At 44.9% G+C, this 13909-nt stretch overlaps 1 pseudogene; it reads left to right on the top strand.

Annotated features, from left to right (window-relative positions):
* Window positions 1-5511: 5511 nt before the first annotated feature.
* Window positions 5512-11181, top strand: LOC102437543 (annotated as a pseudogene).
* The last annotated feature ends 2728 nt before the right edge of the window (window positions 11182-13909 follow it).

Below are 13909 nucleotides of genomic sequence, written 5' to 3'. Positions count from 1 at the left end.
GCGAGAGAGAGAGAGAGACTGATACCCAGAGACTGGACAGAAAATGAATGACATGATAGATCGAAAGAAAGAAGATAGAAGAAGAGAGAAAGAAAGGGAAAGAAGGAAGAAAGAAAGAAAGAAAGAAAGAAGAAGAAAGAAGAAAGAAAGAAAGAAAGAAAGAAAGAAAGAAAGAAAGAAAGAAAGAAAAGAAAGGAAGGAAGAAAGGAAGGAAGGAAGGAAGAAGAAAAAAGGAAGAAAGAAAGAGAAAAAGAAAAAAGGAAGAAAAAGATAAAGTGGCTATGGGGGATCATTATACATCCATTATACATCAATTAACACAATTGTAAGTGGACTAAATTCACCAATGGAATGACACAATAGCAGATATGATAAAACAAAACAAAACCCAAGTTTGGCCGGTGTCACTCAGTAGTTGAAGGCCAGCCTATGAATCAGGAAATCATTATCTTATTCCTGGTCAGGGCATATGCCCAGGTTGCAAGCTTGATTCCTGGTAGGGGATGTGCATGAGACAGCCTGTCAATGATTCTCTCTCATCATGAATCTATCTCTCCCTCTCCCTTCCTCTCTGAAATCAATACAAAAATATATATTTAAAAAATCAACCGTATGCTGTCTTCTGATGACACATCTAAGCTGCAAAGACATATATGGACTCAAAGTGAAAGGGTGGAAAATGATTCTCCAAGAAAATAATATCCATAGAAAAGCAGGTGCAGCCATATGTATATCTAACAAAATAGTAAAGAGAACAAAGTTAACAAGAGACAAAGATGGACATTTTATAATGATAAAAGGAAAACTACATCAAGAAGATATAACATTCTCTGACCTGTTTGGCTCAGTGGATAGAACGTCGGCCTGCAGACTGAAGGGTCCCGGGTTCGATTCCGGTCAAGGGCATGTACCTTGGTTGTGGGCACATCCCCAATGTGGGGTGTGCAGGAGGCAGCTGATCGATGTTCCTCTCTCATCGATGTTTCTAACTCTCTGTCCTTCTCCCTTCCTCTCTGTAAAAAATCGATAAAAAATATATTTAAAATCTAACATAGCAATGAGAATTAAAAAAAAAAAAGAAGATATAACACTTCTCAATATATATGCACCCAATCATGGAGAACCAAAATATAAATAGCAATTGCTAACAGAAGTAAAGAGAAAAAACAGGCAAAAATAATCATAGTATGGTACCTAAATATTCTATTGACAGATTTAGATGAATCATTGAAACAGAAAATCAATAAAGAAATATTGGCCTTAAATGACACATTAGACCAAATAGACATTATTGACATCCCAAAATATCAGATTGTATAGACTTCTACAGTGCACATGGAACATTTTCAAGAAAAGACCATATGTTGGGACTCAAAACTGATCTCCACAAATTTAAGATTAAAATTACATCAAGTATATTCTCCAACCACAGTGCTTTGAAATTTGAACTCAAAAATAATAAAATACATATATTACACAACTACTAAAAAATGACTGGGTCAAAGGAGAAATAAAAGGTGAGATCAAAAGATATGTAGAGACTAATGAGAATGAGACTATGACATATCAAAACCTCTGGGATGCAGCAAAAGTAGTAATGAGAGGGTAGGTTATAGCATTACAAACCTATCTCGAAAAAATCTCAAGTAAATAATCTAACATTGCCCTGGTTTGTCTGGCTCAGTGGATAGAGCGTCAGCCTGCAGACTGAAGGGTCCCAGGTTTGATTCTGGTCAAGGGCATGTACCTTGGTTGCGGGCACATCCCCAGTGGGGAGTGTGCAGGAGGCAACTGATCGATGTTTCTAACTCTCTATCCCTCTCCCTTCCTCTCTGTAAAATATCAATAAAATATTTTTTAAAATAATAATCTAACATTATATCTTGAACTTTAAAAAAAAGAAAAGCAGGGAGAAACCAAGATGGCAGCATAGGTAAACACCGGAAATTGCTGCCTCCCACAACAACTTCAAAGATGGCAGCATAGGTAAACACCGGAAATTGCTGCCTCCCACAACAACTTCAAAAAGGAAATTCTAGAACTAGAAGGAAAGAGAAAAGCACACTGAGACTCAGGGGAGCTGCAGAAGTAAAGTGCAGAGGTATGGAGGCTCGAACGCGCGCGGAAAAGGGCTGTCACCTGAAGACGTGGCTGTCTTTTTTAATCGGGAGGGAGTCACAAGCTCCCGACTGCTCTGAACTCCAGTTCTGGGAAGTCTCTGGGGACCCAGGACTCATACGGGGAGAAACTGGACTGTCTGGCAGCAGGCAGAACTCGGAACTCGAGGGCGGCTTTCTCTCAGAGGTGCTTGCAGCAATTACTGGGACACTGAGACGTGGGGCCCCTTAGGGCAGGGCTGAGGATCAGCCATAGCTGCTTGCTCTGCCCTGTTGATTCCCTGAGACCCCGCCCCGCCCAGGCTGCGGCAGAGGCTTTTGCATATGAATGCCCTAGCCCTTTGCAATCTGAAAATTACCTTACAAACTGCAGCTGGGCCAGACAGACCCAGAACTTCCAAGAGGAGGCCCAAGGCCCCACAGCAGCTTGCATTGCTTCACTGCTGGGCCTCATCTGGACACCTCCAAACCCCAAACAAGGAAGGGGAATCTGCATATCTCTTCGTAGCTCCTGCTGGGTAGCCTCAGGCAGAGGCTAAATTAGCACATCCTTAGAGATCCAAGAGCCTGTGTACCCAGTGGTCAGAGTGGGACCATTCAATTACAACTCCTCAGATCCATAAGGGACACACTCAGGGGGCAGACTCAGTGAGCACCAAAGCCCCACTGAAGCAAGTCTTGCCCCATTAGGGTGTCTTCAGCACAGAAGTTCTCCCACTGCAGACACAGCTGATTCTCACAGCCAATTGGCATGGAGGTCAATTCCTCCCAGTGATAACTACAATAATCAAGGCTTAACTACAACAAGACTGTGCACAAAGCCCACAAAGGGGTGCACCAAGAGTGTCCACCTCCGGTAATTGGGGAGGCTGAGCCACTGGGCCCTATAGGACACCTAGCACACAAAGCCATTCTACCAACACAGGGAAACATAAAAAATGCAGCGGAAAGCAAACGACTGGATATAGAGTTCAAAACCACGGTTACAAGGTTTTTCAAGAATTTTCTGGGAACAGCCGATAAATTTAGTGAGACCCTGGAGGATATGAAAAAAGACCAACTAGAAATTAAGCATACGCTGACTGAAATAAAGAATAATATACAGAGATCCAACAGCAGACAAGAGGATCCCAAGAATCAAGTCAAAGATTTGAAATACGAAGAAACAAAATATACCCAACTGGAAAAGCAAAAAGAAAAAAGAATCCAAAAATATGAAGATAGTGTAAGGAGCCTCTGGGACAGCTTCAAGCGTACCAACATCCGAATTATAGGGGTGCCAGAAGAAGAGAGAGGGCAAGATATTGAAAACCTATTTGAAGAAATAATGACAGAAAATTTCCCCTACCTGGTGAAAGAAATAGACTTACAAGTCCAGGAAGCACAGAGAACCCCAAACAAAAGGAATCCAAAGAGGACCACACCAAGACACATCATAATTAAAATGCCAAGAGCAAAAGACAAAGAGAGAATCTTAAAAGCAGCAAGAGAAAAACAGTCCGTTACCTACAAGGGAGTACCCATATGACTGTCAGCTGATTTCTCAACAGCAACTATGCAGGCCAGAAGAGAGTGGCAAGAAATATTCAAAGTGATGAATAGCAAGAACCTACAACCAAGATTACTTTATCCAGCAAAGCTATCATTCAGAATTGAAGGTCAGATAAAGAGCTTCACAGATAAGAAAAAGCTAAAGGAGTTCACCACCACCAAACCAGCATTATATGAAATGCTGAAAGGTATTCTTTAAGAAGAGGAAGAAGAAAAAGTTAAAGATAAAAATTATGAACAGCAAATACATATCTATCAACAAGTGAATCTAAAAAATCAAGTGAACTGCCGAAACCGGTTTGGCTTGGTGGATGGAGCGTCGGCCTGCGGACTGAAGGGTCCCCGGTTCGATTCCGGTCAGGGGCATGTGCCTGGGTTGCCTACTGGGGATGTGCCGGAGGTGGCTGATCGATGTTTCTCTCTCATCGATGTTTCTGGCTCTCTGTCTCTCTCCCTTCCTCTCTGTAGAAAATCAATAAAATATGTTAAAAAATTAAAAAAAAAATAATAAAAAATCAAGTGAATAAAAAATCTGATGAACAGAGTAAACTGGTGAATATAATAGAACCAGGGGCATGGAAAGGGAGTGGACTGACAATTCTTGGGGGTAAAGAGGTGTGGGGGTGCAGGAAGAGACTGGACAAAAATCGTACACCTATGGATGAGGACAGTGGGAGGGGTAAGGGCAGAGGGTGGGGTGGGAACTGGGTGGAGGAGAGCTATGGGGGGAAAAAAGAGGAACAACTGTAATAATCTGAACAATAAAGACTTAATTTTAAAAAAAAAACAGAAAAAAAAGAAAAATCAATTGGCCATAAAAAAGAAAAGAAAAGAAAAGCAGCAGAAGAAAGGAAATAATAAATGTTAGAGCTTAATTGAATTAACTAGAGAACAAAAATATACAAAAAAATACAAGTCTTTTTAAAAAAAATTAAATTGACAAAATCAGAAACAAAAGAGAAGTCACCATAGACATCACAGAAATACAAAGTATCATACTAGAATGCCATGAAAGATTATACGTCATCAAATTCCACCTAGAATATGCCATCAAATTTCATTGAGAATATATGCCACCTAGAAGAAGTGGATAAGTTCCTAGAAATATATAACCTTTCTAGACTGAATCATGAAGAACTGGAAAATCTAAATAGATCAATCAACAATGAAGAAATTAAAATATTCATAAAAATACTCCCAAACAGTAAAAGTCCAGGACCAGAGTCTTCACTAGTGAATTCTACTAAACATTGAAAAAAATTTGGTACTTAACCTTATCAAACTCTTACAAAAAAATCAAAGAAGAGAGAATACTTTCTAATACATTTTATGAGGCCAACATAACCCTAGCATCATAGGCACAGTTTCTCAGACTGTTAATGGAAATCGGGTTGGCTATTGTTAGAGTTTGGCTGGTGATGTGGGTTGTGAAAGAATTCACAACTGGAGAAGAGACAGATGCAGAGAGAAGGAGTTTATTTTACTTTCTGGAAGAGAAAGGACTAATGAATACAAGGGCAAGAAAAAAAAAGCAGCTTCCCTTTTTAAAGGGTGAGGAAGGGGGATTTGGGCTAAAGATAAGTTTGCTTTTCAGGAGACAGTCCAGGCAGATGTCCTAGGGAGGTGTCTTGTCAGTATTTTTCCAAAGCCTATAAAACGTGCTTAGAGCAAAAATTATGAAGAATCTAAAGAGGCTTGTTTGAAAGGGTGGGGTAGAGGGTAACTAGAGACTCCTTGGTGTAAATTACCCCGGAGTTGTAAAAATAGCAGGAAGGAGGTGGATGTAAGAATGTAGCATTGAAAGTAGCTTATTGAACCCTTTGAATCAGAGGAGCTAACAATCATGGGGTTTAATTGCCAGGTACTTCTCATACCTTATGAAAGATTACAGTAAGGAAAAAGAGGCCTTTTTCTTGTCCTAACAGCTATATCTATCAGCATGTTGAAAACACTTCAATCCAGTAATCCTGCAGCCAGCACCAACCCTAACATCTAGTTGCTCCCTGACCATGTATGTGAAGTTCACTGGTTGAAAGTGCCAACAATGTACACCATTGAGTGTGCCTTCTGCAGACACTAGTTATCTAATTTTGTGGTAAAAATTGTTTCCAATAAAGAACAATTACACAAATTGACAATGGTTAAAGCTGGGTGATTATGCCTGGAAGTTCCTGTTATTGTTGCACTTGTTTCAAATATTTTATTGCAAACATCAAGAGCAGTCAGGTCTCAACATTCTCTGCCCTTTCCAAGAATTGGTGCTAAATGCAATCAGATTTTATTTTGAAAGGTAAACTTAGTTTCATTATCTCCAGTTGATTTTTTAAAATCATGTCTCAAAAGACATTTTCCTTCATAATTTCCTAGATTTTTTATTTTTTATATATTTTTACTCTTCATGCTTATTGATTTTAGAAAGAGGGAGAGGATAGGAGAGAGAGAGAGAGAGAGAGAGAGAGAAACGTGGATCCACTGACTCCTGCACAACAAAAGGTTGTAGTTTGAATCCAAGGATCCAAGGCGGGGAGTGTATGGGAGGATGCTCCAACCAACTGAATTGCCTGACCAAGGCAATTTCCTAGATTTTGATCTTTCCCTTGAGTGAATGTTCTCTAAACACTCTTTTTGTACCACTTACTACCTCATCTCAAGGCCTCCTGTTTTGTGTGTGTGTTTCATTGTGTGGTAGTTGTGGACATGCAAACACAAAGCCTCACTCACTCACCTGGGCCTGGGTCACGCTCTGCGATCTGAAAGGATGGTAGGCATCCTGGCCTCACTGTCCTGGACTATGGACACAGGAGTCTTCCTGAGTTCTTCTTTTTTTTTTAAAAATATATTTTATTGATTTTTTTACAGAGAGGAAGGGAGAGGATAGAGAGTTAGAAACATTGATGAGAGAGAAACATCGATCAGCTGCCTCCTGCACACCCCCCACTGGGGATGTGCCCGCAACCCAGATACATGCCCTTGACTGGAATCGAACCCGGGACCTTTCAATCTGCAGGCCGATGCTCTATCCACTGAGCCAAACTGGTTAGGGCTCTTCCTGAGTTCTTGGTCTGGATCATATCGGATTCTCTCCCGTGGACCTCGAGACAAATTTGAGACCCTGGGACTCTAAGAAGAGGCCTCCCAAGGCTCTGCAGGAACAGAGGCAGAGCAGACAGGGAGGCAAGGAGGTGGCAGGTCACTGCCCAGGAAACCACCACGAAACCAACTCTTGACTCAGGCAGATGGAGTTCAAGACAGGCCAGAAAGCACGGACCTACTGGCCAGGGGGACAGGAACACGAGTCTGTGAGGCCCCCAGGCAGCCACTTCCCACTGTGGTCTGATGCACCTTATTTAATCCCCAAACAGCCTGACTTAGAGATTGTCAGTGTCACGGGTGACTCACATAATTTCACAGGCAATCAGTACTCCTCGACACTCCACTCTCCTATTTAAGTGACTGCAGCCTCTTCCAATGAAGACAAAATCCCGCCCTGCCCCAGGTGGGCCTGCCCACACTGCCCCGCCTCATGTGCAGGGCATACACATGAACCCAGCCTCCCACCAGTGGGGCATGTAAGGGAGACCCAATGAAACGCACATTTTTACTGTTGAAACATGTCTCCAGACTCAGAAAAAGAAACAATGACCTGGCCCAGGATTCTACTTTCCCAACCCCAGGGGCTCTCCCAAACCTCAGTAAGCTCCTGGGGTTTGGGTCCCTGAAGATACAGGGCACTGTGTCCTGACGCCGCCTGCTATGATTCCATGCCACTTCCCCAGTTGAAACGACCACCACACCCAGAGAGGAGGTGAAACTGCCCTGGTAACTTATTAGACATTCTACCCCACGACCCCAGCAAGGTTCTCCTGCTTTAGCTCTAAGTGCATTTCCCCCCCTACAATAACCTTCATTTTATTCTTTAAAACTGATTTTACACATAGGCCATAATAAAATCCTCATGACTTTTTCTTTTAATCTTTATTGTTGAGATTATTACAGATGTCCCTCCTTTTTTCCCCCATAGCTCCCACCACCCGGTTCCCACCCCACCCCAGGCCCTTGCCACCCTATTGTCTGTGTCCATAGGTGCTTCATACATGCATATAATATCTTTGTTGAATCTCTTCCCACACCCCCGACCCCCTTCCCTCTGAGAATCGTCAGTCTGTTCCATTTCCATGCCCCTGATTCTATTCCATTCACCAGTTTATTCTGTTCATCAGATTTTTTATTCATTTGATTTTTAGATTCACTTGTTGATAGATATGTATTTATTGTTCATAATTTTTATCTTTACTGTTTTCTTCTTCTTCCTCTTAAAGAATACCTTTCAGCATTTCATATAATACTGGTTTGGTGGTGATGAAGTCCTTTAGCTTTTTCTTATCTGTGAAGTTCTTTATCTGACCTTCAATTCTGAATGATAGCTTTGCTGGATAAAGTAATCTTAGTTGTAGGTTCTTGCTATTCATCACTTTGAATATTTCTTGCCACTCCCTTCTGGCCTGCATAATTTCTGTTGAGAAATCAGCTGACAGTCATATGGGTACTCCCTTGTAGGTAACTGACTGTTTTTCTCTTGCTGCTTTTAAGATTCTCTCTTACCAAGTTTTAGTGAGAGAAAATAAAATATGAGAAAAAAAAAAGATTCTCTCTTTGTCTTTTGCTCTTGGCATTTTAATTATGATGTGTCTTGGTGTGGTCCTCTTTGGATTCCTCTTGTTTGGGGTTCTTTGCGCTTCCTGGACTTGTAAGTCTATTCTTTTCACCAAGTAGGGGAAGTTTTCTGTCATTATTTCTTCAAATAGGTTTTCAATATCTTGCTCTCTCTCTTCTTCTGGCACCCCCATAATTTCAGATGTTGGTATGGTTGAAGTTGTCCCAGAGGCTCCTTACACTATCTTCATCATATTTTTGGATTCTTTTTTCTCTTTGGTCTTCTGGTTGGGTGTTTTTTGCTACCTCGTATTTCAAATCATTGACTTGATTCTTGGGATCCTCTAGTCTACTGTTGAATCTCTGTTTATTATTCTTTATTTTAGTCAGTGTATGCTTAATTTCTGACTGGTCCTTTTCCATTTTTTTGGCATTTTCACTAAGGTCCTTGAAAGTCTCACTAAGTCCTTGAAGGTTTCTAGAAGATTCTTGAGTAACCTTATAACTGTGGTTTTGAACTCTATATCCAGTAGTTTGCTTTCTTCCATTTCTTTCATTTGTGACAGGTTTCTTTGTCTCTGCATTTTGGCTGCTTCCCTATGTTTATTTCTATGTATTGGGTAGCTGCTAAGTCTCCTTGAGTTGATAGAGTGGCCTTGTGGAGTATGTGTCCTATAGGGCCCAGTGGCTCAGCCTCCACAATCACCTGAGGTGGACACTCTTGGTGCACCCCTTTGTGTGCTTTGTGCACAGTCTTCTTGTAGTTAAGCCTTGTTGCTGTTGGTATCACTGTGAGGAGTTGACCTCTAGGCCAATTGGCTGTGACGACCAGCTGCAACTACAGTGGGAGAGCTGCTGTGCAGGAGACACCCTTATGGGGCAGGACTTGCTTCAGTGGGGCTTTGGTGCTCACTGAGTCTGCCCCTTGAGTGTGTCTCTTATGGATGTGAAGAGTTGTAATCTGGATGGTCTCACACTGATCACTGGGTACACTGGCTCTTGGATCTAAGGAGGTGCAAAGTCAGCCAGTGCCTGGGGCCACCCAGCAGGAGCTACAGAGAGATCTTCAGATTCCTTGTCTTTGTATTGGGTTTGGAAGTGCCCAGATAAGGCCCAGCTGTGAAGCAAGGCAGGCTGCTGCTGCAGGGCCTTGGCCTGTTATTGATAGCTTTGGGGCTCCCTGACCTAGCTGCAGCTTGTTTGACAGGTTTTAGGCTGAGAAAAGGCAGGCCATTCATATGCAAAAGCCGTTGCACACAGCTTGGGTGGGGTTATAAATTGGGTGGGGCGGAGTCTCAGGGAATCTCCAGGGTGAGCAAACAGAAATGACTGCCAGAGTAGCTGACCGGCTTCGAGGACAGGAAGGTGCTACCCAAGCGTGTGGCTAAGAAAAGGTCACCCCCAGAAGATGCTCTCCCCAAAAGCAAGAAGTAAAGGTCTCACATAGGTCCACCTCACAGACCGGGCTTGGTGCTGACACTGGGCCAGGGTGACGTGGGCCAGCTGGGGCTGGGCGAGAATGTGATGGAGAGGAAGAAGCCAGCCCTAGTAACCATTCCAGAAGACATTGTACAGGCTGAGACTGGGGGCATACACACCATGTGTCTAAGCAAAAGTGGCCAGGTCTACTCCTTTGGCTGCAATGATGAGGGTGCCCTGGGAAGAGACACATCAGTGGAGGGCTCAGAGATGGTTCCTGGGAAAGTGGAACTGCAAGAGAAAGTGGTACAAGTGTCAGCAGGAGACAGTCACACTGCGGCGCTCACCGAGGATGGCCGTGTCTTCCTCTGGGGCTCCTTCCGGGACAATAATGGTGCGATTGGGCTCTCGGAGCCCATGAAGAAGAGCATGGTAGCTGTGCAAGTGCAGCTAGTGTGCCTGTGGTGAAGGTGGCCTCGGGAAACGACCACTTGGTGATGCTGACAGCTGATGGAGACCTCTACACTTTGGGCTGAGGGGAGCAGGGCCAGCTGGGCCGTGTCCCTGAATTATTTGCCAATCGTGGTAGCCGGCCCGGCCTTGAACGACTCCTGGTCCCCAAGTGTGTGATGTTGAAATCCAGGGGAACCCGGGCCATGTGACATTCCAGGATGCCTTCTGTGGCACCTACTTCACCTTTGCCATCTCCCTCGAGGGCCATGTGTATGGCTTTGGCCTTTCAAACTACCATCAACTTGGAACCTCAGGCACAGAATCTTGTTTTGTACCCCAAAACCTGACATCCTTCAAGAACTCTACGAAGTTCTGGGTGGGCTTCTCTGGTAGCCAGCACCATATAGTCTGCATGGATTCGGCAGGAAAAGCATACAGCCTGGGCCGGGCTGAGTACGGGAGGCTGGGCCTTGGAGAGGATGCTGAGGAGAGGAGCATGCCCACCCTCATCTCCAGGCTGCCCATCGTCTCCTCAGTGGCTTGTGGGGCCTCTGTGGGATATGCCGTGACCAAGGATGGTCGTGTTTTTGCCTGGGGCATGGGCACCAACTACCAGCTGGGCACGGGACAGGAGGAGGATGCCTGGATCCCCGTGGAGATGACAGGCAAACAGCTGGAGAACCGCCTGGTTCTATCTGTGTCCAGCGGGGGCCAGCACACAGTCTTACTAGTCAGGGACAAGCAACAGAGCTGATGAAGCTTCTAGGGCCTGGCTCCCACCCCCCGCCCCTCTCCTGGAACACAGAAGCTGTGATGACTACAGACTCCAGCAGGCCTTCCCCAGCCCCAATTACTTTGTCATCACCTGCCTTTTTTCCCATCCATGGGACAGAATCACTTTCCTCTTTTTTATTCCTCCTTTCTGGAATTAGCCTGTAACCTACAGGATGGAGAGGGCGGAATGGAAGAGGGGAGTGGGGTTTGTTGGAATGTTGCTCACCCTAGAACTATGCGATTAGACCTTTCTCCTCATCCCTACCTCCCATGGTCCTGGCTGACCTTGGTTTTGTCTACAAAAAGCCAAAACTTCCTCCCCTGGGGGCGTTTGATTCCCACACCCTGAGAAGTTGGGGCTCCATCGAGCCCTGCTCTAGTCATGTGCCACTCTTACTGTCCTTCACAACCACAGGCAGACCGATGGTACAGTTGTCGGATCCAGCTCTCATGCACCTATGCCTGGGGGAAACTGGAGAAGGGGCAGGGCTACCAGCCATGGGCAAGCCCAAGCCAAATATTTGGCCCTGAACAGGTGTCCAAGGGGCAAATAAAGAGTGATCCTCCACTTGATCAAGAAAAAGGCCAATCAGCTTTTCTCCCAGAAGCACAAGTGTTCTGTCCTGCACGGCCCATCCACCTGCCTCACCTGCCTGAAGTCTGGACAGGAAGCTGGCCTGCAGAGCAGGACTTGGGGGCAAGGGAAGGAGCGTTTTATAAACAAACAGCAATATTGAGAGTGAAGGGAGGGCAGGGAAGAGGGTTGGATGGGCAGAGACTGGTTCCCAGAAAGGGAAGCAGAAGCTTGTTCCGTGTCTGAGAAAATAGCAAGCAGGTTTTTTTTAATGTAAAGTATTTTAGAAGAGAGATGAAATCTTTTAACATTTTGAATAAATTTAAAGTTTTATTATTATTAATTAAATCTTTATTGTTCAGATTATTACATTTGTTCCTAAAAAGAGAGAGAGAGAGAGAGAGAGAGAGAGAGAGAGAGAGAGAGAGAGAGAAATGGCTGCCAGTCAGCCCTGCACCCAGGGAGGTCCCAGCAAGGGAACAATGACCACTGCGAGCACCTCCATCTGGAATAAAGCAGCCCCTGACTTCCTGCCCTGATGCCAGACAGTCCAGTTTCTCCCCATATGTGTCTCGGTCCCCCAGAGTCTCTCCCGGCACTGGAGCTCAGAGGAAGTGGGAGCTTGTAAGTTCAGTTTGAGGTGCTGGCCTTTTAAGAGGAGCAGCTGGGTCTCCAGCAGCCTGTGTGTCACTCAGCCCCAATCCGCACTGGTTTTTACAGTCCGTAGTTCTTACTGCCCGTAGGGACTTCTTTCCCAGCTCTGGGAGCCTGGGCTGGGGGTCTGGTGTGGGCTGGGACCGCTCGCTCCTCTGGGCAGCCTTCACAGAGGCGATCTCCTCCCGATTAAAAAAGCAGCACACCCGGGTGCCGAACCAGCCTGTTCCGCGCCTCCGCACCTCCTACCAGTCTCAGTGTGCTTTCTTCTTTACCTCTCTAATTGTAGTACTTCCGCTCAGCCAGCTTTCCCAAGGTTCTGGATGGTAGTTGTTCTGTATTTTAGTTGTATTTTTGATGTGGTTGTGGGAGGTACAGGTGTTTACCTGTGCCACCATTTTGGTCCACCCCCTCATGACTTTTTTACACTCCCTCCTCCCTGGCACCCAGAGTAGACTTTAAAATTGAAGGAGATCGATCTCTTTACTCCTCTACTTTAATATTCTAGTGGCTTCTCTCAGTCACACCCTCTTAGACCATTTTCCTCACTGCATTTAACATGACATGAAATCACCTTCCTAAACTCTTTGTGTATTTACAGAATATCCTGCCTGTCACTTCCACCATAACATGAAGATCTTTCCCTTGTACATGTAGGTGCACAACAAATATTTTCTGAATAAAGGAGTTTGGGGAAGGAACACCAGGCAGGCAGGTATTTTTGTCCATTGTCTTGAGTGAAGCTGCCATGTGGCTTCTGACAGCTCCTGACTCACTCAGCTGTCCACACGGGACATACTGTGGTGAAACTCTCATACACGAATTCATATAGCAACTGACATTTTGAGAGGATCCAAGATGGCAACAAAGTAGGTGAAAGTTACACTAACCTGCTTCCAGGACCAAGCTGGAATTACAACCAAAATATACAACAATCAACTTGAATAACATAATGAAGATTAGCTAAGCAGAAGTCTTATAACCCAGATTTACAGAAGAAGCCACATGGAGACTGGTAGAAAGGGTAGGTTATGAAAAAGGCCGGCCCCACACCTATGTGTAGTGGTTGAGAATCCAGAGGGATACCTCAGCTGCAAAATATCCCCCTGAGTAGTGTAGGGTCTCAACCCCATGCCAGGCTCCCAGCCCAGAGCACCAGAGCCAAAAAGGGGAGCCTGAATAACATCTAATAATCAGTGGGGATTCTGTCCACAAATGATAGACAAAAGTCTGCTAAAAACCCAGGCATCCCCTTAGAGGGCCAATGCACAAAATTTTGTTCTCAGCCACTCACCTTGGGATCCAACATAGGGAGGGCAGCTCAAAGTGGACTAGAGTTGTGTGAGGAGGAACTGGATGATGTGGCTCCAGAGAGAGAGCTAAAGAAACAACCGACCAGGATCCCTGTGTTGAGTCCCTTGCCCTTACTCTGCTGAGCACTCTCCTCCATAGGGCATCACTCTGGGGGAATGCAATCGCCCCACCCTCCTGACTCACTATGGCCCTGCCCTGCCAAGGTCATAGTCTGCAGAAGAGTCAGCTGCCGGGGTCCCTTGTGTAGAGGTCCAGGTGAACTCAGGGAATGTCAGAGACTGAGTTGTGTGATTCTGAAACAGGACCCATTCTTCCCCTTTCCGAAAAGCATGACTGAAGATGCCACTCAATGGGAGACCCACCGGGCCCTTCACCCTGATTCTAGGTGGCCCTGCCCTGC

Source organism: Myotis lucifugus, unplaced genomic scaffold, assembly GCF_000147115.1.
Source record: "Myotis lucifugus unplaced genomic scaffold, Myoluc2.0 scaffold_404, whole genome shotgun sequence".
In the NCBI taxonomy this organism is placed as follows: Eukaryota; Metazoa; Chordata; class Mammalia; order Chiroptera; family Vespertilionidae; genus Myotis; species Myotis lucifugus.
Note: the sequence above shows the minus strand (reverse complement) of the source record. Positions and strands in the feature narration are given on the sequence as shown.